At 41.2% G+C, this 26,248-nt stretch overlaps 1 long non-coding RNA gene across 1 annotated transcript; it reads right to left on the reverse strand.

Annotated features, from left to right (window-relative positions):
• Positions 1 to 270: 270 nt before the first annotated feature.
• LOC309657125 lies at positions 271 to 22,762 on the reverse strand. Its single transcript, XR_014261660.1, has 3 exons — positions 16,837 to 22,762; positions 16,152 to 16,232; positions 271 to 5,406 (listed from the first exon to the last, which is right to left on the reverse strand). It is a non-coding gene; the product is annotated as an uncharacterized lncRNA (long non-coding RNA).
• Positions 22,763 to 26,248: the final 3,486 nt, after the last annotated feature.

The following is a 26,248-nucleotide window of genomic DNA, read 5'->3' on the forward strand; positions in this document are numbered from 1 at the left end:
AGAAGTAACTGAAGAACCAAAGAGATTCATGACACAAGAAAAGGCAAGGGGATTTTCTTTATTTGAGGAGACACAGGACCCGAACATAGAATGGTACATGAAGGTGTAAGCAGCCATTCAGAATGCAATCCAGTGCTACTGTGTCATACATGATGAGAGAAAAAAAGAGCTACTACTCAGACATCATGGGATTGTTTTTTCAAGCAAGCAGATAGAATCAAATCCTGCAAGGAACCAGAACCTGTGCCATCAATGTCAGGCATGAGTGAAATTGTAGCTTGCCCTCCATCTCTTATTGCTGATGATCCTTCAGCTCTACCATCTCCAACCTCCTCTCCTTCCTCCAGTCAGTAACTCTTCTTGCCTGTTCACTCGATGCCAGCCCCTGTACACCAGCTGTTGTACTGTACTACTGTACATTTCCAGGTACTGTACTGTAAGATTAAAAATGTTTTCTTTATTTTTTGTGTTTGTTTGTTTTTTATGTATTATTTGTGTGAAAGTATTGTAAACCTATTATGGTACAGTACTATGTAGCTGATTGTGTTAGTTGGGTACCTAGGCTAACTTGGTTGGACTTATGAACAAATTGGACTTAACAATGCACTCTCGGAATGGAACTTGTTTGTATGTAGGGAACTTACTGTATTACAAAAAGACTGTGATGTAAGACTCATAGGAGCAGCTAACACAACATTAATGTCAGGGCAAAGGAAAGATGTATACTTACAATCAAGAATTTCAAATTTTCTCATTACATAAAAACTGAACCAGGAAAAATTAAGAGAGCACAAAATTAAAAGGTAAAGATTTCTATGTTTGGTATTTAAATACTAAAAGATACAGTTATTTAAATTCTACAATAACTCATCAGCCAAAAATAAGGGAAATTTGAAAATATTGGATATCAATCATAATAACTACTTGTGGTGAAAGTGATGAAATGAAGGAAATTTATAGACTTAAAATATTAGAAAAGTAGAATAGGTGAAAATTGAGTTAAATTGTGAGAGAAACAAACAAACAAAATGGACCCAGAAAGTTGAAAACATTGAACCTCTGGGTGGCATTGACCTAGATAGAAAAAAAGGTACAAATAAATAACACTATGAACAAAAAGGGGATACAGGCACAGATAAACAAAACAGGAATATTATCAAACTTTCACAATTAAACTTGAAAATTGATACACAACTTTTATCTTAGTAGTACCCAGACTCCTCTAGAGAACAGCAAAAAAGGGAATATTTCAATATGCTCCAGAAGGCTAGATAACTTCAATAACAAACCAGAGGACAATGGAAAACAAAGCTATTTTCCTCAAACTCAAAAATATGTAGAGATGCAAAAATCTTTAAAAAATAGTAGCAAATCAAATTCAACAGTTATTTAAAAGGATACACCAAGATCGAGTTGGTTTATTCAAGAGTGCAAGGGGATTCACGATGGAAAATAAGGGTGTTCCTAAAAAAATTAACTATAAAATTGCCATATGTTCCAGCAATTCCACTTCAGGGTATATATCCCAAAGAATTTAAAACAGGCACTAAGTTATTTATTTGTACACCCATGTTCACAGCAGCATTATTCACAATAGCCAAAAGGTGGAAGCAACCCAAGTGTCCTTCACAGGATGAATGGATAAACAAAATGTGGTATATACGTACAATGTATTATTCAGCCTTTAAAAGGAAGGAAAATATGACACATGCTGCCACATGGATAAACCTCGAAGACATTATGCTAGTGAAATAAGCCAGTCACAAAAGGACCAGTATTGTGTGAGTCCACTAATATGAGGTACCTAAAATAGTCAACTTCAGAGAGAAAGAAAATAGAATGGTATTGCCAGGGGCTGGGGGGAGGAGGGGAATAGGGAGATAATGTTTAATGGGTAGAGTTTCAGTTTGGAAAGATGGAAAAATTGTGAGATGGGTGGTGGTGAGGGTTGCATGAATGTGAATACATTTACTGCCACTGAACTGTATACTTAAAAATAGTTGTGGTAAATTTTGTGTTGTGTATACTTTACCACATTAAAAAAATGCAAGAAGTTTAAAAGCAAATAATTTATAAACATAATTCACTACATTAACCACATTAAAAACCTATAGTGGTTATTAAAAAGCCTTAAATTTAGCATTCATTTATGATAAAATAACTCAATTTATGAGTGACAGGAGGTGAAGAAAAAATGTACACAAAAGATCTTAAGTCAGAGAAAAAGTCAAAAGAGAAAGCATAAAAATGACTACTAATAAAAAAGTGATCAGTATTAGTTTTATCCCTCTTAATGGAGCAAACTATTTAAAAACAGGAGTTGTACCTGAAGCTGTCCAGGTGACTATGAGGAAGCGAGAGGAAAAGTCCACTGGATAGCACTTTCAACAGGGCTCCTATACTTTAATGCCTTGGGGAATAAGGTGTTGTTCTACTTTAGCGGATGGAGAGAATTGTGTGCCCCTTATTTAGATCCTGGATTGAATAATCAGTTGCTGAGGAGCAAGAAATTTTGAATATGGACTGAGTATTAAATATTAGGGAATATGATATTCCCTAACATTATTAACTGGGATAATAATATTGTGATTATTTGAGAAAACACCCTTATGTTTTAAGAGATAGGTACTGAAGTTTTTAAGGGTGAAATGGCATGATGTCTGGGATTTACTTTAAAATACTTCAGCAAAAAAAAAAAAAAAAATAGATGAGGCAAGTGAGGAAGATGCTTGTTCTTGAATCTGCATAATGGGTATGAGAGTTTACTCTTGTATGCTTGAAAGTGCTCCTAACATTCAGAAAAACTGAAAAATCATTTAAAAAAACCATTGAGCTCTCCCAATTGAAACACAGGTTGTTACTGAACCAAACTTCGGTTCACTCACCCGAGGCACAGCAAAGTCAATCTCCTGACACAGGGTTGCAATGAAGGAAAGTACAGCATTTATTTGCAGGGTGCCAAGCAAGAAGAATGGGCAGCTAATGTTTAAAGGACCTGAACTCCCTGAGGGCTTTCAGGCAAGTGTTTTTAAAGACTAAAATTAAAGATAAGGGTCTTAAACATGTGATTAGCTCATGGATTCTTCTGATTGGATGGGTGTTAAGCAACAAAGTGATATCTGGCATCTTGATCATCACTCTTCTGGCTCCAACTTGTCTAGGTCTCCTTAGCTGTGGTCATCAGGTTTCATCATGAGGTCTTGGTTTCTGTAAAACAACTCAGAGATATGTTGCAACAGATTGTTATCTATATCCCTTGAGGAGGAACTAGGAGTCCCGTGATTCTGTTTTATGGCTGAGCTTTTCTTGCTAGATTGCTTTTGCTTTGTTTCTGCATTTCCTCACTTCTGTAATCATTAACTGCTTGAGTCTGCTCTTTAGAACTCTGGGAAGGCCTCAAAAACTCAAGCTTTTTCTACAAAAAAGAAGTGGGGACAAGAGGGAATTGTATGAAGGAGGGCACTGCAGGGTCAAGCTCTGTTTCAGTTCCCTCTTCTCTTCGATACTCCTCAATCCTGAGGGGAATGGGGCGACGACCGTTCTGGCTACTTCCTGCTGAACAGGGGCGATGTCAATTCTTCAGGATTAGAGGAAAGAAAGTCTTGGACCTTCTTTTCTAAGAATTCTCAAGTCCCAGGCCTAGCATCAGTATTTTGCATTATGAACATATTATCTCTCTCTTTGAACACTTTGCCATAGCGTCTGGACAAATATTTGAAAATTAATAAACACATTAAAAAGAGGATGATGATCAAATGGAGCCTTGTAACAGTACTCAAAAGAGTCCCCCTATTCCAGATAGTACCCAGGAAAATAAGTCCTGGTGCATGTCCTCTTTACGTACATCCTGTAACCAGGTAGCCTTTTGAATTATTCTGTTGGCTTGGGTTTCAACGTCTCCAGAGGTATTGACGTATGTACAGCATGTGGTATGAGCCACTGCACATACTCCTCCTTGTTTTGCCAGTAAGAAGTCAAGGGCTATTCTATTATCCAGCACCACTCGAGCCAATGAGTTCAAAGATGTTTGTTGGGCTGCAATACCTTTAGCTATGTCCTCAGCAATTTTCCCAATTGTGGCAGATAGGTTATGGATCATATCTCTATTGACATAAAGTCTGGCAGATGGTATGGGGCTGCCAAAAACACTTTGTCCTATATTGTCCTCATATCCTTCCAATATCTCTCTTTTAAGATGTGTGTTTGATTTAGAGAGGGAAGTGATGCTCTCCAGGCTGTGCAAGGAGAAAGGGATCCTAAAATATCCCAGTAGACATGACCCTTCAATTTCCCAGCTATCTAAGCAGCGAAATGCCCATCCTTGCTTTGGTGAGTCACTCCCTATGCCACAGACAAAGATATATCCTGGAGGGGAGCAAGTTATACCTCCCATGGTAGTGTCATCAATTCTTTCATTTTTGGGGAGTACAGAGATTATGTTATCAAGCCAGGGGTGAGAGCCATTGCAAGCCTTCCATAGCCCGTTTACATGATATCCAACTTGTCTGACTTTCTGGCATAAATTTGTGTCAGTTTTAGCCCTTACACATTTGTCAAGTGTACAATTCAGGGGATTTTGGGCATCACATTTTTTCAGAAGGAAATTGAGGGAACGCGGGGGACCTGTGGTAACTTCCCCTCCAATGGAAATTACTTCAGACAGGTTGAAGCAAGGTGTTGGCATATTCTGAACTTCTTTAATTAGCTGAACTTGGAATGTGAGGCCTGAAGGCGGAAGATTATAGTAGGTTATGGGGTCTGGCACAGCATAAAACTCAGTTACAGGGATCACAAATGGGATATAGTTTTCCTGGATGGTTTCAGATTTCAAATGACATATCCAACAATTACTTAAATTCCTACTTCTGGCTATACTCTGAGACAACCTAATGAGAGTATTTTCCTCCCAGGAAGCAGCAGATACCAGTGGGATGAGACAGTAAAGAAAAGCAAGAGCCATCATTACAGTTCGGGCCAACAGCTTGTCTGGGAAAATAGCAGTGACCCTAAACTTTGGTATTAACCCTATTATCACAAGGGTTAAATTAAAATAGAGCAAGGGTTATGTAATATCACAACAAATTACAGGTTTGATTGACTGCAATATAATCACAGGTAAAATGATTAGATGAATCAAGAAAAAAGCACAGGGATATAAGCAAATAATAAATCAGAAAAATGCTCCAGCCAATTACAAATGTTATTATGAATGGCCACAATTCATTCTCTACTTATCTAAGATACTTTCTTTAATTTTAACTGAAGCCCCCGTCCAGACTTGTAGGGAGGAGCACTGGCTTTCAGTCAGCGTTGTGGTTGTCCTTTCTGTAACTGCCGAGGACTGTGGACTTGTAGTTGGATCAGAAGCCAGCTTCAGCCGTGTGCAGCAGATCCACGGCTTGACTCCTGTTGATTTAACAGATGAACAAGTTACTAGCAGAACCTGGTAAGGCCCCACCCACCATGGTTGGAGTTGGTTCTTTGGGTGTACATCCTTCCACGTTATGAAGAGCACCCAGTCTCCAGGTCTAAAACACTGGAGGCACTTCTGTCTTTCTGGCATTGTCCCCTATTAGTCTTCCCTTGTTCACTCTGGATTCCTTGATCTTCCTCCTGTTCAACAGGCACCTCCTGCTTGAGGACCTTGGCATTGGCCACCTGATCCACTAGAGGCAGCTGTCGTTATCCGTGCTCTTCCCTCAGACACCCACCTGGTTGTACGTGCACCTGCTTCAAACCTTTCCTTAAATATTGCTGTCTGAATAAAGCTCACCCAACTACCCTATTTAAAACCACAAACCACTTCCTGCTTCACAATATTGCTGACTCTGCTGTATTTTTTCTGTACCACTTATCACCATGTAGTATGTCATATATTTTACTTATTTGTTCTGTTTATTATTTATTGCCTGTCTTCCACCCATTCCACCAATATAAATTCCAAGAATGCAAGGATTTATATTTACTTGTTTTGCTTATGTATCCCATTTGTAGAATGAATAAATGGATGATATTCCTGTCCAGAAAAATAAATAAATAAATTAATTAATTAATTAAAAAAAAAAACACTGGAGGGGGACATCTGTGGGAATCATCATTTTTTTTTAGTAGCAAATTTAAGAATAGCATTTAAAACTAACCCCAGTGTTTGCACATATCTTACAGTGTCTACTTCTTTTACCTTTTGGTCATATGTCTGGCTACCAAACTGCTCAGAATAGAGGAAGGGTCTCCCATACAATATTTCATAAGGACTCACTTGGAGTCTACTTCTATGACACATTCTAATTCTAAACAGTTCAACCAGAAACACTCTATCTGAGGTTAAATTAGTTTCTTGACAGATTTTAGCTATCATCCTTTTTAAGGTGTGGTTCTTGTCGATCAAAACCTCCAAGATGCATGCAAATTCCACTTTATTCCACATATTTTAGATACCTCCTGAATCACATTATCAATAAAGGCGCCTCCATTCTCACTCTGAATTGAGCTGGGTAGCCCAAATCTAGGAATTATCTCCTGGAGCAAGACCTTTACTACCTCTGAAGTTTCTTCACTCTAGCAAAGGAATGCTTGTAGCCAGCCTATAAAGGTGCTCGTCATCACTAGTACATAGTGAAAGTTTCCTTTAACTTTGGGCATGACTGTAAAGTCTACTTGCCAAACTTCTCTCAGGCCCTTCCCTCTAACTTGGACTCCATGCAGGGTTGGGGAGTGCCAGTGCTGGAATTATTTTTAGCACAAATCTTACATTTTCGTAATATTCTTTGAGTTGTCCTGTGCATATTTGGTCTTTAAATGTACTCCTGGATCCACTGGATACCCATAATCGGTGCTCAGGTATATTGATCCAATTATTTTCTCCATTAGATATTCAGGAATTGAAAACACTCCTTGAGCATTTACCATTTGATCCTAGATGGGTAAAATCAAATCCCAATTCTGTGAACTTTCGAAGTTCTCATGTGAGTATGTCGGGCTAAATTGGGTCAGGTGTATACTTAGGAACAGAACTATAACCAAAGGTGTTTTGGTCCTGGCTGTCCTGGGCAATGCACCACTGCCACCTCCTTTGGCTTGAGCACTGTGTCTAGCAGTTTCAAAACTTCTTGAGGGCATGTTTGATTTCTTTTCTTTCAGAAGTGAGCAAACTCTCTTTCCAAATTGCCCCATGTGCATTCACAACTGAAAAGGCATATTTTGAGTCAGTATAGATGTTAACTTTCTTACCTTCACTGAGATGTAAAGGTCAAGTAAGGGCAATAATTTTAGCCTTTTGGGCCAAGGTACCTGATGACAAAGCTTCTGCTGCTAGGACGTCCTGTAGGGTTACCGCTGAGTATCTGGTTTTTTAGTGTTGGTGGTCCATGAAGCTACTTCCATCTGTGAACACCTCCAAGTCTGGATCTCCCAACGGAACATTAATCAAGTCTGAGCAGCTGCTCAATGACCTGCATAAATCATACATGGGCCTGCAAGCATGGGCCACCCAAAGGGGTGGGGAGCAGTGTGGCTGGGTTCAAGGAAGACACAGTCTTTGAATCACATTAGGATTATCAAGTAAAATGGCCTGATATCCTCCCAGGTGGCCTGAAGTGAGCCAATATCCATCCTTTTATTCCAACGGTGGCAGCACATAGTGGGACGTATACACCCTGCTTGGCTGTCCTAGAGTGAAATCCTCTGCCTCTTGCAACAAATCTCGAGTAGCAACTATGACACTCAAATATGTTGACCATCCCTGGATTATAATGTCCAAAGTCTTTGACAAGTAGGATACTGGGCATTTTGTGTTTCTCAGATTGTGGGTCAATGCCTCCAGTCTCACTACTTGTTTTTCATGTTTAAAAAGATCAAATGGCTTTTTCAAATCTGGCAAACCCAGGACCGGGGAAGTCAGTAGTTTTTCCTTCATTGTTTGGAAAGTCTTTGACATTCTCCCGTCCCCACTAAGGGCTTATTGTCAGCCCCTTTTAGGGCCTCATACAGTGGCTTACCTATTAACTTAAGTTGGGGATCCAAATGCAGCAGAATCCTGCCATTCCAGGAACCCACACAACTGTCTTTGGGTGGTGGGCACCGTCACCCAGGCTACTGTCTGCCGGCAGTCCTGGAGCAAATTCCTCTGGCCTTTTGTCAGTTTGAATCCTAGATATTTCACAGGTGGTTGGGAAATTTGGGCTTGTTTCCCAGAGATTTTATAGCATCATTTGGCCAGAGAGTTCAAAGTAGTCCCAGTGTTTTTACCAGAGTTCTTCATCTTGCTAGTTGTGAAGGTATCCACATATGTGAGCAGAGCTCCCTCTTGTAGCTGGAGCTCCATTACATTTTTAGCTAGCACTTTCGTGAACAACATGGGGTGGGGTGGGGTTTAAAGTCCTTGCAATACTGTCCAGCAGTACTGTTGTTTGCTTTTGTTTTCTATATTTTCCCATTCAAATGCAAATGACTCTTGGGAATTAGGACTCCCAGGGACACAGAAAAAGACATCTGTTAAGCCTAGCACAGTGAACCAACAAATGTCTCTGGGTAAGACAATGAGCAGAATATAGGGATTTGGGAGAACAGGGTGAATATCTTCCACTATCTGATTTATGGCTCGTAGGTCCTTAAAGGCAGGATGGGAGTATTATATGGTGAAAGGGGGGCAAATAAGCTTGCATTTCAAAAAGGCAATTATAAAAGCCTGGATCACTGTTTTACTTGCTCCTTTAAGGGGTATTGCCTTAAGCTCAGAGCCTGAGTGTCTGGCTTCAGTTTCACCTTTACTCGACAGCCCTAATGGCTTTCCCTGGCCTACAGTAGCCCATGGTCCCAGGCTTCCCTGCTGCAAGATGTCTTCAGAAATGAATGCTGGTGGTGACTCCTCCATACCTTGACAGAAGAGGGCTGCCTGCAAGGCACAGACTTGTTCCTGTGGTACCTCTATATCCAGTTGTCCAGGTATGAAAGTCAATTTAGTATTGAATTTACTTAATAAATCTCACCCCAGCAATGGGACTGGGCACTCTGGCATGTACAAAAAGCTGTGTTTTAAGTTAGTAGCCTCAATCTGACAGTCTAGAGGTTGCACAAGCAGTTTTTGGAGAGGCTTCCTGGAGACTCCTCTCGCCATTGCGCTTTTTTGGGTTAACTAGTTAATCGAGTGTCCAAAGCAGAGCAAGTGGCTCCAGTATCAATCAGAAAGTCAATTTGTTAATTTCCCACGAATGGGTTACCCAGGGCTCCTCTTGGGAAGTGGGAAGGAGCCTGTCTCCCCCAAGCAGACTCCCTGCCAGGCCTTCCTCACTCTGTCACTTTCCGTTACTACAGCATGAACAATGCTTTTTCCTCCTCTTCCAGTTTCTTTTTTGAGCTGGGGCAAATTTCCTTCTTGGCTTACGATAGGCACTGCTGGGGACCCACTTTAACATGTCCCTTTTTGGGGTCTCCCTTCTGGGGGCCACCCTTCACTCTCTTGGTTCCCTGGGATCTTATCCTCTGCTCAGATGACTTGTTCTCCCTTTCTCCTGTGAGTGTCACCTCCAAAAGGGACATCTGCTGCTTCATTTAACGGGTCTCTTTTTGGTCTGTATATCCTCCCGACTTTGAAAAACTGAAAGCAATTTCTACCAAATGAGATATGGGCAGGCCAAAAAGCCCTTCTATCTTCTGCAGCTGGGGCACTCTGAGCCATAAGGTCTGATTAACTAACGTGAAATTCTCTGGATTATCTGGATCCACATCTATATATTGGCAATATGCCCTATACATTCTCTCCAAAGACTCAGGGGTTCTCCTGTGGCAGTTGGCACACTCCTTGCACCTTATGAAACCACCTGTGTCAGCTCTCCCTTTCGGAGCCCTGCTAAGATGCACTCCGTGTAATGCTCATTTCGAGCTTTATCTCCTATGTCATTCTCATCCCTTCCTAGATCTGTGGTGGGAATTGCATTTGCTGCTGGTGCTTGGATGGGTTTGTTAGGGGCAGAAGCATGCATTCTATCTGTCTCTTCTCTAGCCTTTTCTATCACCATCCTCCTCTCTTCCTCAGCCAACAGGGTAGCTAGCGAACTCTGAACGTCAGCCCAATTTGGGTTGTGGGTGGCAAAGATGGAGAAGAATAAATATTCCATCCTGTTAGGGTCTTCCCAATAGGTTGGTATATTATTTTTCCAATTAAACAAGTCTGAGGTTGAAAAGGGAGAGTGTATCCACATGAATCCTGCTGGCTGATCTTGGGTATTTATTCCTCCAATAGGAATCTGCCTCAGTGGGAAATGCTCTGCCTGAACAATAGTAGTTCCCTGGCCAAAATTGGTGCCCTGTCAGGTACAAGAAGGACACCAGTCTGTTTTCCTCAGCTCCTGCCAGAGCAGGTGGGGGTGAGTTGGCTACTGTCTGATATTAGGCCCTGGTGCCTGCTTCCCCATTCTGCCCACCATACAGAGGCAGTGGTGGCAGAACTCTAGGAGCATTTATTTGTTGAATTAATTCCTTGTCTCTTGATTTCTGAGAATCTGGTAAAGCTTTTAATATCACCTTACTGGAAGAAATTCCTTTGTGTATCATAATTCTATGCATGATACATTTTTCTCTGAATAGGCTCACTTTGATACAACAGTATAAAAGGCTCTTCATAAGAAACATCATCCCATTTTCAAATTATATACTATACTCCCCTTTCACAGTATATTTCTAGTTGAAAGATAGTGTTATAATTTAGAGAGACTTTGGGGGCCAGTGTTCTCTAGATCCTAAAGAGTACTGAGGCCAAGGAATGTTACTATAGAACACCATTTTTTTTTCTTTTCAGAGGTGCGTAACTAAAAATTTCCCAGTTCTGCTGAATATACCCTAACAGGCTACAAGATGGAACAGAGCTCTGATTACCCATCTTTAGTTGTTCACAGCTCATGCTGTCAAATATCAAGGAGGCCAGCAAGCAAACAAACACAAGGCATCTCTCAGGATTACAGATTCCTTAGTCCAATACAGAAAATCCCCAAAATCAATGCCCTGCCACAGACAGAGCCAAGCGCCTAAAGAAAAATTACCCTGGTGCATCACACATGAGCTCTGCTATTTAGCAGAGACATCTCAAGCAAGTGCCTTGCTTCCTTCACCATGAAAGCACTGAGGACCATCGACACCCAGGTGGTGGCAGATGCTAAGGGCTGTCCCTGAGACAAAGGTGCTCAGGAAGCTGTTGGACAGAATCTTACAGCCACCTCCTGTCAGAGACCAATGTGCCACAGTCAAGACACCCAGTTGGGATGGTGGTCATTTCATGGTCACCAAAATTGTTACATAATTGAACTCAGGTTCGCTTGCAACAAAGTCAATCTATTGACACCAGGCTGTGGTGAAGGAAAAGTACAGTGTTTATTTGCAGGGTACCAAGCAAGGAATTCAGGTCCTTTGAGCACTAGCTACCTATTCTCCTTGCTTGGTGCCCTGCAAATAAATGCTGTTCTATCCTTCACCACAACCCAGTGTCAGTAGATTGACTGCTGTGTGTTAGGTGAGTGAACCCAAGTTCATTTCATTAAGAAGACTGCTCTCTATGTCCTACAAATACTATTAAAGCAAAATACCAAGGAAAACTGAAAATAAGGGCAAAGTTGTACAGATAAATGCTGACAAAATTAAAGCACAGAGAAGGTAGTACTGACCAATAAAGCATAATTCAGGTCAAAAGTATGAAATGAAGCAAAGAAAAAATTTTCAGTTACAGTAATCTCCAAATATAAATATCTTTGTGCTCCAAACAACATGGCTAAGACAAAACTAAGAAAAGAAAAGACAAAAGGTTGCGATAAAAGTAGAAATTTAAAAGAAAGCTGTAAAGAATAAAATCAAAAACCAAGTAAGAATTTTCCTTAAAGAGAAGAAAATTACAGTGTGCGAAGTTAAGCATGAAGAAGGACCCAGTGTGAGGATTTTAAAAGATAAATTTGCAAATGTATAGTAATATAGAAAAAAATCTAGATGAAATAAATGATATCCTAGCAAAACTGTAAAATAATCAAATATTGATCCAAAAGTAGAAACAAACACAAAGTCCTCGTCAGATGAGTATAAAGAAAAGTCAATAAAATGCTCAACATTTAATAAAAGGTTTGATGTCCAGAACTTTCCATTTAACCATATAGAACAGACAGTTTTCATTAAAGAGTTGTGAACTGCAAAAAAGCTAAAACAGGGAAGTATTTCACAGAAGAGAGAATAACAAATTCTAAACCACCACAAAAATCATTAATGTTTCTTATAGTAAAAGTTTATGTAAATTGATAAACTAAAATTTTAAAAAGAGGGAATTGGAAAGTAATGAATACTAAACATGAAAAGTTGCCCAAACCCAGAAACTGTGGCTATAATTGAAAAAAATTGGATCATTTTACCCATCTGGTGTGGGAATAGTTATAACTTTTCAGGAACTTGGAACACCTATTAAAATCAGAAACAATACATACACTCTCCCCTCGAGAATCTACACCAGGAGTAAAACCACCTAGACTTAACAGTACACAAAAAAAGGTTTAGCACTGAGCTTTTTGTGACAAAAACTCAGAAAACAATGCCCTTTAATAAGAGAAGGATTGAGCCAAAGAAGCCCTATGCCCACTGAGGAGTCAGAGTTAGGTGGCTATTAGTGACTATATCAGAGACACAGTGCACTGGTTAGGGATGTCCTGGATATATCAGAGGAAAAACAAGCTGCAGATAATGCAGATAGGACAGTCCCATTTTTGTAAATAGACACAAAACCATAGAAATGAGAATGGACAGTGAACAGATAAAAACATGCTCAGTTTTAGCAGTCAGGGGAATGCTAACAAAACTGGTTCCAGTGTTGGAGAAAGCTGATGATGGTCAGTTCTGGGCCAAATATCCCCCCTCTCCACCTTGAGAGGGGCAGCAGGAACTGTTAGACCTTTTGGGTAATTAAAATGTAAAAAGTATACAGTAATGTCAAACGCTGGGTGGTCACAGAGAAGCAGGATGGGAATATGAACTGTTCTTTCTCTCGAGAAAAGGGAGTCCACAAAACCGCCAGCAAATACAGAAAAAAAAAAAAAAAATCACACTAAGAACAACCTGCCTATTCTGAAAAGTTAATTCAGCATAGAGGAAATGCAAGTAGATAATAAACATATGAAATGATGGCAGTCACAAGCCAAGAAAATCAAAGCAAGCTGTTTTCCACCCCTGATTAAGGGGAAATTGGTTTATGGTGGCCCAGCCTTTCAGGAAGGCCAGGTGAGTCCCGGAATTGGAGACTACGAAACACAGCCAAATTCAATTTATGATTTGCTCCATCTGAGGCAGGAGACAGATGGGCCCCCAGGGCAAACGGTTGGAGATTCCTTCCCTGTGGACCGATACTCCAAGAGGAGAATAACAGGACAATTGAGAGAGGAGGCCGGGCCCTGGCCAGAGAGAAGATAAGAGACCACATATTTCTCATTCTCGAAGTCAGGAGACCTCCCTGGCTACACATGTGCATAAAGGCTCCCTGGAGGTCAAAAGGGAGGGGGCACCACCCCATAGTAAGTGATGCCAAGTCTCCCCATAGGCCTCTTTGGTGAAATCCGTCTTGGCTAAGAGATGTGCACGCATACATGGGAGGATCCTGAGATATACCAAATAGGGACTTTGAACAAAGCAAATCAAAATGATTAGCCAAAGGAAACCCGGAAGAAATCTCCCATGTAAGTGATTTAAACTGCCACAAGGGGGCGACTCTCTCTCTCTGAGTCCGCCCGTGTGTCTATCCACAGGTACTGTATATTCTTTTTCCTCCTAATAAATACTTTACTTGTTTCACTACTTTCCGTCTTTGTGGAAATTCTTTTTCTGCAAAGCCAAAAGGTCCAGGGCCTTGTCACTGATCACTGGTCTAGTGGCTCGGGTTCGGTGCTCTCACCGCTGCGACCTGACCTCAATCTCTGGCCGGGGACTGAAACCCCGCTTCAAACCGCTGCAGGTTGAGGCCACCCGAGATCACATTTATTGCACACAGTCACACACGCACCATAAGTTTGTCACGCAAGTGACAAGAGGGATCTGGCAGGAGGCAGCGCTCATGAGTGGCGCCCCCGAACAACGGGTCTTAAGACTAGGGTGAGCAGGAAGTCACAGAGCCTCCAGCTGCACAGACTCAGTCCCCAGACAAGAGCCTTCCAGCTGCTCAGCTCAGTGGTCTCATTTTTAAGGAGCATCTAATAGGGAGCACCAGTTAAGCCCTGGGTGGGGGTGAGGGGGTCTTAACTACATCAGTTGCTCCTGTTCCAATGATGTCTCTCCTTGGACCTTACCAAACAAATTCCGTACCCATATTAACACACCTAAAATGCCACACTTAAACACTCGCAGTCTAACATCGACTGTTTAAGAACAATCATCATGGAGGCGCCCACTGGCCACTGTGACTCCATTTTGAACTACTTAACACAGCCTAAAGTCATACAAGATGAGTAGGAATCACACTATTAAAAGGCACACCAAAACATTTACCACCCCGCCAACCCTCCCCACCCACAATGCCTTGGGTGTGTGAATTGCTCAGCGTTTCTCACCCTTCCTGATTCCTGTCTCCAAATTTCACCCTCCTGCTGTATATTGTTAGAGCAAGTTCCTTAGAACATAAAGCAGCACTCATCACCGCACTGATTAAGAGCCTCTTGTCAAGTACAAATTGGCACTTGCCATCTACCTCTACAAGGATTAAATCATGTGCTGCTGGAGCTGCTGACTTTCAACATGCCCCCTGAAAGGAGTTCAAGGTGGAGAGCTGAAATGAGGCACTCTGTGCTCTGGGAAAAACTGGCAGAACAGATCTTCAGACAGTTATGTATTTTCAGGAGCTCATTTTATAAGCCCAATTCTTTCATCTCCTCATATCTAGAAAAGCACAAAAATCCTTCATGGTGACGTCTGCTCCTCGTGACTAGCAGAAACTTTCTGCAAAAACATATGTGCTTGATTGCATGAACTCCCCCTTCACCAAAATCACATATATACTGACCCTTCCCCCCTACCTCTTTGCAGCAGTGTCTCAGAGCTCTCTGAAATGCTGTCTTCCAGGCTGCAGTCCCCATTTTGCCACAAATAAATCTTAACTCGCAACTCTCACATTGTGCCTTTATTTTAGGTCAACACTCTGGAGTCTTCCTAAATGCTAAACCCCTTTTGATGATCCTGAAGCGTGACCTGAAACTTGCCAAGTTTGGTCCAGCCTGGGTGTTTAAACCTTTCTTTCCACCTTAATTTAGGGATTCTGAACCCGGAGTGGATAGAATTTCAGGGTGTCTAGGATCTTGGGCAGGAAAGAGACCACATTTGTTTTCATTCATATCTGAATGGAATTTAGCATGATACAGTTATCAAAACAATAATTGGAGATATAGAATATGTGAGCTTCTTAATCTATTATTTAACAAGATTGAGTGGCAGATCTAAACTATTTTTGAATTTTGACTTACAGTGTAAAACTTTGTTTCATGATACCTGCAAAACTGTAATATGAAATGAAAATACTTGCGATTTCCAGTGGTGACAAAGTCATGGATTCTGCTAATAATATCAGACTACCAAAGCTCCAGGTTAAGGGTCCCCACCCTAGAATCATTCCTCATGTGTTCAGAAGGTCAATTCCCCTGATTTCTCTGTAAAATATGTCTGTTCCCACACCCCTCTCCACTTCTCCAATTACCAAGCCACTCAACTACCAAGTCTTAGCTGCTGCTAAAGAAAAACCACAGGCCCCAAATGGCATCACTTATGCTAAAGCCCAGAACACCAACCTAGACTTAATACTTGACTTACTTGCAGTTTCCACCTTCCCCAGAAATGTAATCTTAGCCAACCAGTTTGGAATTTTCTGACTGGCACCAAGGAGGTCATCTGTCATGTGGGCCCTCTCCATAGCCTGACCCCCAGAGGAAGAAGCAGTCTGCATGATAAAACTGACATTCCCTTCTCCTCAAAAGACATCTGGCCTAAAAATAATCTTTTCTTTCCCTAATGGCTCTCTTGTCCCACCCTTCTTCTTATTTAAAAACCTTCCATTTTGTGTAATTGCTAGGAACACACTTCTAGTTGCTAGATGGGATGCTGTCCAATTCGACCTTCAAATTGGTTGAATTTTCTTTTTTACCACTGCTCACCCACTGAGGGTCCTTGTCCTGGAAGGAGGATGAGTTCCCTGCAGAGCAGGACTTGGTCTCCCGTGCAGCTGTGCTCAGGGTCTAGAATTCAAGCAAAGCCCATGATACCGAATTCAAAATTTAAGGTTTAGTATGTAGAAAAGTATCCCATTTTGTACTCACACACACACACACACACAAAGATACTTTTCTAGATATGTGTTTGCTTACATTTATATGATTATAACAGTAAACATGTTATTCCTTTTGTTGTTTAAAAAAGGAGTTCAATCAATTGTTCTAACAATGAAGGAAATGCAGAAAAAGTTACTACTTCCAAATCTATCCCCAGTCAGAAATACTCTGAAGAAATACTTTGGAGATAAAGTTCAAGACCTCACATCTAGGGAATGGAGGAGGAGGCCCCCTAAGCTCTAAAGCTCTCACTTATACCATTGCTTCCAAAAGACACTGTCAATTTCACCTCCCGACTCTGTTTTTAAAGTTAGTACCTAAGTCTTTCCTCATTTCCTCCTGGCCTTCATCTTCTTCTCATGGCACTACTATTTTAATATCCCCAGTTTCAGGGTAAGGGATGCCTAGGAAGGTGCCTTTCTCACGGGCCAGTGAGGGACAGAGCAGGTTGTAAAGCTAGGGGGCCCCAGGACAGCGCCCACCCCGTGCCCCACGCTTCTGCCAGCCTTACCCGGAGAGGGGCTCCAGCCTGAGATGCAGCCCTGAGCAAAGTGAGGAAGGAGGCTGGAGGACTGACCCTATCTTTTGCTGGCTCCTCCCTCCCCTTGCAGAGTTTGCAAATTCCTAGGCCCAGTCCCTTTTCAATCTGCACCCCTTCGCTGCTTCTCCGAACATCTCACGCAGGCCTGAAGCCACTGCTGTCTTCCAATCCAGTAACCTCCTGAGCTCCACCTCCAGCTCCGATTCTTGGGTGCCTCCGGCTGAGCTTGTCCAACGCCCACCCCACCGCCACGACTCCAGGCTCTCGAGGCAATAAAGGCACCACTTATTGCCCTGTTATTCAGACATAACCCCAGGCGTCAACCTTGATTTCTCTCCTTCCTTCAATCCCCACATTTAATCATTCCCAAGCCCTTGTGTTTGTCCACTTCTTTCTCTCTCCGTGGCTCTGTAACCATGCTGGATTCTGTGCGCCCTTCCAGAACAGATCCCTCCCAGCTTGTCCTCTGCTTTAGTTCCTCTCTGAAGTACCTAGATAACAGTATTTGATGCACATTTCCTGAGCTGTTTTACAGATGCTAAACCCCACACCAAACGGAAGAAGTGGTCAACTTAAAAAAAATGCACAGGGGCTTCCCTGGTGGCACAGTGGTTAGGAATCCGCCTGCCAATGCAGGGGACACGGGTTCGAGCCCTGGTCTGTGAAGATCCCACGTGCTGCGGAGCAACTGAGCCCGTGAGCCACAACTACTGAGCCTGCGCTCTGGAGCCCACGGGCCACAACTGCTGAGCCCGCATGCCACAGTTACTGAAGCCCATGTGCCTAGAGCCTGTGTTCTGCAACAAGAGAAGCCACTGCAGTGAGAAGCCCACACACCGCAATGAAGACCCAACACAGCCAAAAATTAAAAAATTAAATAAATAAATTTATTAAAAAAAAAAAAGCACAATGTGAGAATTGCGAGTTAAGTTTTATTGGGGGCAAAATGAGGGCTGCAGCCCAGGAGACGGCATTTCAGAGAGCTCTGAGACACTGCTCAAAGAGGTAGGGAGGAAGGTCAGTATATGTGATTTTGGTGAAGGGGGAGTTCATGCAATCAAGCACATATTTTTTGCAGAAGGTTTCTGCTAGTCTTGTGAAGGTTTCTGCTAGTCATGAGGAGCAGACGTCACCATGAAGGATTTTAGTTCTTTTCCAAATATGAGGAGATGCAAGAATTGGACTCATAAAATCAGCTCCTGAAAATATCTGACTATCTGAAGACCTGTTCTGCCAGTTTTTCCCAGAGCACAGAGTGCCTCATTTCAGCTCTCCACCTTGAACTCCTTTCAGGGGGGATGTTGAAAGTCAGCAGCTGCCGCAGCACATGATTTAATCCTTGTAGAGGTAGATGGCAAGTGTCAATTTGTAGTTGATTGATAGGGCCCTCTCATGGTCATAAATTCGACCATGCTTTGGGAGCCATTTCATGACCATTTCGTCCCACGGTGCTAGGAAGGTTCATTCCTAGGTCTAATGAAGATTTTGCTGATAGGCCACTCAATGTGCTATTACTGGACTAGACCTTGTAAACAATAGTCAAAGGTCTCTGGACCACCTCTCTTATTTACTAGTCTGTTATGATCCAGGAAACAATTCCCTCTTGTTGCATCTTCCCATATCTAGAGCTACACTACTGCAATCATTGATCTCATACAGAACCATATATTTTTGTCAGTGGCTCAGTCTCACAATTGGTAATGCAAGAAACAACAATCTTGTAAAACAGGCAAAATACAAATAACATAGCTAATAACATTAATAGAGTTACAAGTAAATATTTAAGCCAAGAGCTTCCTACGCCAAACCAGTTTTAGAAGAGATCGTCAAGACTAGGGAGTGGGTCCCTTAAGGCAGAAATCTGATTTTTCATATGCTTCATTAAACGTGTTACATTAGAGGATCCATCAGGTATGAAAACACAGCATTCAGTTTGAATTATGGCACAGGTGCCTCCCTGAGATGCTGTAAGGATGTCGAGGGCCATGCAGTCTTGTAGCACCACTCTTCTCATCATGGAGACCTCAGAATTCAGTAAGCTAATAGCCTGGTTACTATCATTTAAAGGCTGTTGAGTGAATTTTGTTAAGGCTTCAATATGGCCAATTACATTCTCCAATCCTCTTGAAGGAACAAAAATTGTTGTTAAATGGTCATACCAGCATAATACAGATCTCTTGACCCATTGGACTCGTACCAATGGTAGATTGGCTGGGGTCATCTCTAAATTGTTACGTATATGACCTTGACTCCAAGAGAATCCCAGGGTACATTTTCCTATCCATCCTGGGGTAAGCCAAGGCCATAAATTAGCACCACAAATCCACTGAGTTCCATTAGGTGCAACCCAGTGAATCTCTGATCCTCTGACCCAGTCAGTTCCATACCAATCACTGTCTCTAAGGGAAAGAATATGTAGGCCTTGTTCATAAGGCACTCAGCCTAATTTCCTAATGTTACTAGGCTGATCATCCTTAGTATGATTCAATTGTTCCCAACATAGAGGAGCTTTTAAACTTAAATGACCATAGCCTGGTGTTAACCACATAAATCTATCCCGTAACTGTGGGAGGTTTTATTCCTTGGCTGACATTTGCTTGTTGCTCTGATTGAGCTTGAGTAACTTTCAAGGAAAATTCATATTTATGGCCAGGGTCAGAGCAGGTATTATTAATTGGCCAGGTGAAATTATCCCATCTAGTAACACCAGTAGTGGCCTGAACAGGACTATAAACTTTTTCTTTTAAAATAAATTTCCCAAGGGCCAACCAATCAGAGCCTTGGAGGGAAGAAATTCACCAAGGTAACCCAGAAGTACTAGACACAGGTACTTGGCTACAAACCCAAGAATTGGATTGATTTTTAAAACTAGCATAGGGTTATGCCCATGATAGAAAAACATTTGATTTATATGCAAAGGTCCAGGAAGTCAAGAAAACATTATAAATGATCATATGACTCAGGCCCAGGATCTTGGGCTAGCTGTCTACTTCTAATGTCGTCTTCTTCTCGTCCTGGTGTGAGTGTAGTTTTTCCTCTGTTTGAGCGTTGTTTTAAAGTGATTTTGAGGTCAGCCGTCCTCTTTATAGGCCAATCCAGTGCAGGGTCCCTTTGTGAGTGGAAATTCATCCAAGAGTCAATTCCCTTCGGTTTCACTGTGCCTGAGCTAGTTAAGAGTACCTGATAAGGGTCCTGCCATCTAGGTTGGAGATAGTCCTTTGAATTATGTCTTTTCCAGTATGCATAATCCCCTGGTTGCAGATCATGGAGCATCTGATCTTCATCCAAAGATAGATTACTGAGATAAGCTTCAGGAACAAACTTACAGTGTCCTTTTACTAATTCAATTAAACTTTACATTAATATAATGTAACAGTAAGGAACTATCCAGGAAGTGAGCCTTAGTAAATACAGACCTCCATTAACAAAACTGGGATTTAACATTCATTGAAACATCTTTTCTCTCTAAAATTATCCTCATTTCTACCAAATATAACCAAATTAAGACTAATTTGTTTGCAAAATAAATCTGGTCTCAAAAACTTGGCCTGATGATTTATGTGACTATAATTGATCACATAGACTTTTTTGCTTTGCTGAAATTTTTATAAGGAGTCCCAGACTGAACTTTTGAAAGACCTCTCAGGGCTTGGAAAGTCACAACGAGGGCTTATCACAGATTTATCTAGGTGAATTCCTCCCATATTTAGGTGAATTCTTCCCTTTTCAAGTTTCCCAAAATACCTTGAGATTTCTGTACCTGTTAGTGAGGTAGCCTTCCTAATTTATCTGATAAAGCTGCTGGGAACCAAAGAGTTTCCAATCTCTGGAGGGAGCAGATAGAGAGAAAAGATAAATGTTTCAATTCACTTACAAAGGTATAATTTACCAAATTACTGTAAGTCATAATTAGTTTGAGGGTAAAATTTCCTTATACCTGGAAAACACAGATTTAAACCAGTAATTTTCCAGATAGAAACCATAAAAATTATAACCATATTCAGCAGTTCACTCAGTCCTATGTAACTAATCCTTTTTGTTAACAGTTTTATGAAGCCATCAGGTTTCCCATTATAATTCTTTGATTTCTTACCCAGTTCAGCATTATGGTCTGAAAGTCAGAAACTTGTATTTATCCAAAGGTCCTTTCTATAAATCTTCTTGAAGAGGAAGCATTTTTGCAAAGGCCTCAGAATAAAACCACAACTGTCTATAATAACAAAAGACTTAAGAAAGCACGTTTAAAATCTGATTACAATGCAACTAACGGAGAAACTTGGTTACTGCTATGACATACAACACTTTAAGATAATAACTAGAATTATGACTGATAACATTTTACCAATTTTAGGAACTCTATATAATTTCTAGGATATCTATATTAGTAACATTTACCATATAATATAACCTAAGAAGATTTATTACTCATTTGGCAATAGTTCCCATGTAATTTAACATACCAAATGAACCTAATTAGTTTAATATCTCTCTTTGGGATGTTTCAGGGGCCACTTGAAGCATCCCAAAGTTAGCTAGAGGTCAAGAGGACTTCATTAGAATTTGATTTAGGAAGTTTCGTCAAAAAAAAAATATATCAAAAGGGTTTAGAACATTCAGTCAGATAGGATCACAGGTCACTGTGAAACAATAGTTATTCACTTAGTCAAAGTAACAGTAAAAGATTTCAAAGGCAAATACAGAACATGTCACTTAAAAGGTAAAGAAACTTGAAATCTGTTATCAAAGGCAGTTCAACATTTTAAGAAATCTTGTCCTCTCGAGAGAAAAAGCCAAATTCAAGTTCTGCACCAGCTTACTTTTAAAATTCATTTACTCAATTAATTTTAAACTTAGTCAATCCTGACCATGCACAAAACTCTTTTGTTGGGGTCCACTTTCCATAAACCTTTCATGACTTTCTGTACCATCACTTTATTTTGTTTCCATCCAGAAACAGACAGCTGTGAATCAGACCTATTTCCTTTTCCCTTGATAAACTGCAATTCCGTTCCTCATGCGTTCTTCACTGAAAACACACATCCTACTTTCCTTAAGCACCCATGAACTGTCCTCTATATCAGCACTCTGTAGATTGGTAAACATAAATCCAAATAATAATTTCTTGAAAAATGTGCTTTCTTATGGAAAATACCTCAGTGTGGCACCAAACATATTTATTAATAGTTCTAAACCTTTTGTTTCTCTGTAAAAGGAAGCCAATGTTCAGTAATTAATGTTTCAGTATCTTATTTTATTTGGGAATGACCTAACTGTTGAACAAACTTCCATCACTTAACTTAGCACAACTCTAGAATTTCAAGTTACCAAAATCTGGAGAGACTATTTTAGACAGACATTCCTAAGACAAAATTATTCTTAACAGAGTTTATCTAAAATCTCTTATCTCATTTACATTTTCTTTCCTTAAAAGTTTCTTCGCATCAAGTTACTTTCCTTGCTGACAAATTTGCTACAGATATAACAAGATTTTATTGAACTTATATTAGACCTAAGTGCAATAAAAGTATTACACTTAATGTTGATGACTCTAAAGACATGTCTATATTAATTAGATCAACAAACTTAAACATTAAAGCAGGTATTAATTTAATACTGAATATTTCCCAGTTCACGTGAACCTGAAACTAATTCCGGCCATTAACCTCCTGCATTTTTTTTTTTTTTTTGAGAATTTATATAAACAATTTCCTTTAGTCCAATTAAGTAGAACTCACAATTTAATTCTGATAATACCATCCAAAGGTAAAAACAAAAATAATGCACACATAAACATATAGACAGGCACAATGAAAGATCTCATAACTTCATTTTCTAAACTGTCATGAATCAGATATCACAATATAAAACTCACTTGTTGTAAATAACTGTTGGAATAAGTTAAAGAATTTTTTCCATCCTTTTTTTTTCCCCCTCAGTCTCAGGAACTAGAGATGATCTAGAAAAGATAAGTAATCCTGAGAGCTCTGGTCTCAAGGCACACGGAGAGAAAATCAGGTTCTCCTAGTAGGACTTATTCCCTCAGGGTTAGAATTCTGAAGAAAGTTTTTTAAATTTTTAATTTATTTATTTTCTCCTTCAAGCTAGCTTTCTCTACTGGTTGGGAATTAAACAGGGGTTGGTTAAACTTCAACTGGCATTGGGTAGTTAATTGGCACAATTGAAGGTTCATAATTTTCGTAGATAGCCTCTTTTCTTTCTTCTTCTTTTTATTTTTATGGTCTTGAAAAGTTGGTCAGCCAATGTAACAAGGGTGTTTGTATGTAATGTGGACCAACCTAGATTGTGTCTTTTGACTAGAGTAGCTAAATCCTCATCTAAGCCTTCTAAAAAGGCAGAGTTAAGCAAAGGATCATTTTGGTCATTAGAGAATGACTCAGGTGTCAAGCCAGAATATTGCTTGAAAGATTTTTTCTAACCTTTCACAACAGTCCAGAATTTATTCATCCGATCTTTGCTTGTACTGTTGAATCTCTGTCCAGTGTACGGTTTGTTTGGGAAAAGCTCTGGGATAACTTTGAGTTATTTCTGAGCTAATTCCTTGCATTAAGTGCGAGCCTATGATTCAAAATCCACTAAGGGGTGTTTCTATTCTGCTTTCTTTATCCATTCCCTTGCTTTGCTTTCAGAAACTAATAGCTGTATTAATTGACATAGACCTGAAAACTGAGCTTATATCTCCAATGGTTAACTCCATCAGAAATATAAATCCCAATGGATCCTGACTTGGATTGAGAAATTCCTTAGCCACGGCTCTAAGTTCTGCTTGGGTCCAAGGTGTGTACGTAAACACCGAGGATGGTTCATCTCTCCCTGTAATAGGTTTCTCCTTAAAGGGAAATATAATCACTTCTGATTTTTTATCCTCCTTTGCTGGGGAAAGGGGAGCAGCTGGAAGCAGAGGAGTTGGGAGAGAAGAGATAGCGTCTGGGCCAGGCAGTTCAGATAGAAGAGGGTACGTGCGAGGAGCAGAGGGAGAGACAGAGAGCGCTAGCAGCCTTTTTTTAGTTTAGAAGCTCCTAGTACCAATTAAAGTAAGCAGTCCAGTCGGCTTTTTCTAACTGTGTGCACAAAAATAGCAATTTTGGAATATCAGAAGACCCCAATTTGGCCATTTTAGGTTGCCATCTCCTTTAGTATAATTTCCCCAATTAAGTAGGTATTTGAAGTATAAACCTGACTGAGGTGTTGGTCAGAGGCTGGTTTTCTGACGTCCCTTGTTTCTGTGTCTGAGAGGCTCTATTCCCCATTTTAAAGTTGAATTTTTCAGGGATAAAATTTACTAGTGAAACTGTGTGGTGGGCCAGTGTGCTGCTAGTGAGCTTAACCCCTCTAGGCATCGCCCTGGGGGTCATTTCAGCCCTCTTACGTGTCTCGGTTTCTCCCTTGGGGGGTCTAAGACCACCGTGGGTGCTCGGATTGCTGAATGGCCAATTCTTATCCACGACCCCCAGTCGAGCAAGTGTTTTAATTAATGCGTGGCTTTCCCTATGGGACCACTGCACGGTATGAGGACTCTGCCTCCACCACTCCCGTATATTTCTCAGTCGCCTGAGGAAGCCGTAACCTGCGGGAGGAGTCTTCCCTGTCCTTCGGAGCAAAAGCTCTCATGTAATATCTTCACTTTTATCCCGACAAATTCTATTAAGGCAGCTGAAATGAGGGAAAGCATCAGATCTGCCTCTTACCTAACCACTCAGCGCAGACCACTCAGTCTCCTGCAACTGAGCAACCCCAGTATCTTTCAGCCAAGCCCTACATGTACATTTTTCCAAGCTGGCGCAACCGCCGACTGCATAGACTTCTGGGGTTCGCTGTGTCTCTCGTGCGCCCCCGCGTGCCCATCTGCGGTTTCGCAGGCTGCTGCTGGCTCGGGTGTGCATGGAGTTGGACGACAGCAAATTTGGGTGCACCTGGCCCGGAGCCAGGATTTCATTTCCAGCCTCTGCAGGTGAAAGAGAATCCACGTGCCAGGGAAGCGAGTCTCCTGTCCTCACCAGTGTGCGAAAAACCAAACGCCTGGCAAAGCTACCTGGTTAGAATCTTCACATGTCGCTAGAAAACCAGTGATCAAGGAAGGGTTTGAAAGGAGTAATTATATTGGTATTTCAATTATGGACATAAATTTTCGAAGCTGCGGGAGAGAAGTCACAGTAGTGTTTCAAGCCCTTGATCCCCTGCTCTGCTCTTTAAGCCACATTTAATTGATGCATCTTTGTCGTGTCGAGCGATCACACATAATGGCTTTGTGAAGCCTGCGCTGTGGCTGCAGAACTTTCGGGTAAGGAATTGTCCACTGAGCAGTCAGGACACTTCCGGGAAGGGCGGCGGGGAAGGGAGTCTTCTAGCCCCTAAGGAAACAGGGAGCCCCACCCACACTCTCTGCCTTGGTCGGAAACAAGCATGTTGTGGCCTTCCCAATCCTGGAAACAAAACATTTCTGTTTAATTCATGGGTCGGTACTGGTCTATCTGGCCCTGGGATCCGCATTCTATTTGGCAGCCAGAAAGGGAGTCTGTCCCAGAGCGGATGGGGAGGTGGTTTGGAAGAGACAATGCGATTTTTGCTTGTTCCCCCACCCCGCCCCCCGTTGTGTGACCTTGAGCAGATTTCTAATTTACTTGGTTAGTTTCCACCTTCTGTAAACAGTGGGGACAAGAATACCTATGCTGAAGGACTATGACGGTTCACTGGGTTCCCCCCCCCCCCGCAATATTTTATTATGCAAAATTTCAAACATACAGCAAAGTTGAAAACTTTCACAGAGAACATCCACCACCAAGACTGTCGTTAACATTTTACTAAAATGTTTTCTCACACAGCTGTCCATGTATCCGGCCATCTATTCACCTATGAATTCATCTTTTCAAAAATGCATTTCAAAGTAAATTGCAGAGAGATTTTAAAAAAAAATTGTATCTGACATAGTGCCTGGATATTTCCATTCAACAAGTATTTGAACACTTTTGTTGTGCCAGTACTGTGCTAGGTGCTGGGGATACAAGTCTGAAAGACACTGTTTCTGTCCTCAGGGTGTTCAGAATTTGGCATGAACAGAGACAGGTTAACAGATACCAACTCTCCCACAGTTGACATGATAGGGGAAGCTCAGTGTGAACCCCAAGCAGAGGAGAGAGACTCATCCTGGTCTGTGAGGTCAGGGAAGTCTTTCTGGAGGAAGTGACATTTCAAAGGAGACTTTATGATAGCCTCTACAACTACTGTAATACAGTGTAATGCACACATAAACTAGCTTTACTCTACACCTCAGGGTGGTTAATTAACACTGAAGTTGTACCCATAGTAGAAATCTTATGTCCAAAGATGGAGAATTAGTATTTGAAACGCCATATATTTCTGGAAT

The sequence above is a fragment of the Balaenoptera physalus genome, assembly GCF_965194825.1.
Source record: "Balaenoptera physalus genome assembly, chromosome: 1".
NCBI lineage: Eukaryota > Metazoa > Chordata > Mammalia > Artiodactyla > Balaenopteridae > Balaenoptera > Balaenoptera physalus.